The sequence below is a fragment of the Rhinopithecus bieti genome, unplaced genomic scaffold (assembly GCF_001698545.2).
Source record: "Rhinopithecus bieti isolate Rb0 unplaced genomic scaffold, ASM169854v2 repeat_8634, whole genome shotgun sequence".
In the NCBI taxonomy this organism is placed as follows: Eukaryota; Metazoa; Chordata; class Mammalia; order Primates; family Cercopithecidae; genus Rhinopithecus; species Rhinopithecus bieti.
This window is the reverse complement of record NW_016877302.1, coordinates 1-1,193: the sequence shown is the minus strand read 5'-3', so window position 1 is coordinate 1,193 and position 1,193 is coordinate 1. Positions and strand designations below refer to the sequence as shown.

At 50.3% G+C, this 1,193-nt stretch overlaps 1 long non-coding RNA gene across 1 annotated transcript; it reads left to right on the top strand.

Moving 5' to 3' along the window:
- Window positions 1-1,187, top strand: LOC108525700 (uncharacterized). The gene is made up of 3 exons (XR_001884325.1): window positions 1-54; window positions 134-281; window positions 481-1,187. It is a non-coding gene; the product is annotated as an uncharacterized LOC108525700 (long non-coding RNA).
- Window positions 1,188-1,193: the final 6 nt, after the last annotated feature.

Below are 1,193 nucleotides of genomic sequence, written 5' to 3'. Positions count from 1 at the left end.
ATCCAGGGCCTTACTCCTCTTGCCATTTCTATCATCCCTCCTCCTAAATTTGCTGTAAGTATTAATGGACTGGGGTGACCACAGGAGAGCCAGGGCCCAACTGGCATGTACTGATTCCTACCCCTGCCCCCAGGTGGTGTTTAGTCCCACCCAACTATCTAGTCTCACCAGTACTCAGGCTGTGGCTGTCACTCCTGAGCAAATGGCCTTTCTGAGTCCTGAGCAGCGACGAGCAGTTGCATGGGCCCAGCATGAGGGGAAGGAGAGCCCGGAACAGCAAGGTGAGTTCCCAGCTGCACAGCTTGAGCCTCCATCTCCCGACCCAGAATCAAACCCCTAATCTGGTGCTGTCTGGCTCTTAGAGTGCACCCAGGGAGATCCCTGGAGTGAAGGAGTCTACAGGCAGAGCGCTAATTTCCAAGTATCAATGCTCCTGGAGAGCAGAGTTGTGATATGACTCCCATTCCCTGTCTATTATAGGTCGAAGTACAGCCTGGGGCCTCCAGGACTGGTCACAACCTTCCTGGTCCCTGGTATTGACTATCAGCTTCCTTGGCCACCTGCTCTGAGCCTGTCTCTACAGTAGAAGGAGATTGTGGGGAGAGAAATCTTAAGTCATAATGAATAAAGTGCAAACAGAAGTGCATCCTGATTATTTTCAGAAGCTGATGAGGAATATGGGTAAAATGTTAATGCTTTCCACCCACCTGAGAATCAGTGTTCCCAGGATGCCATATCTGGAGTCTCTTTCCATCATAAATAATCCCACTGCCTCTTTTCATTTCCTGAAGCCTGCTCCCCTCCTCACCCCACCATTAGAAATAACATAGACAGCTGCAGCATAGCAAGGAGTCTTTACTAGGATGGAGGCAGGGAATGCGGGGGCAGGTCCAGAGCAAGTAGAATGGGCCATCATTAGAATGAGCAGAACTCCTGGGAATCTTGAGTCATCAGCTGGTGGTGGGGAGTTAATGCTTGGTGTGGATGACAGGTGTGGGGATGCGGATATCCTGGCCTCTCTCCAGACGCCGTTCACAATCAATCAAATAGTTTACTCCATCGATGACCAGCTGCACAAGCTCCACCTGAAGGACACTAATCTTTGATCTCTGCTTCCTACAATCTGAGCTTTTCTTTAGCACTGACTGACTTGCCTGCTCATTTCCAATCGCCTCCCCACACGACCTGAATTT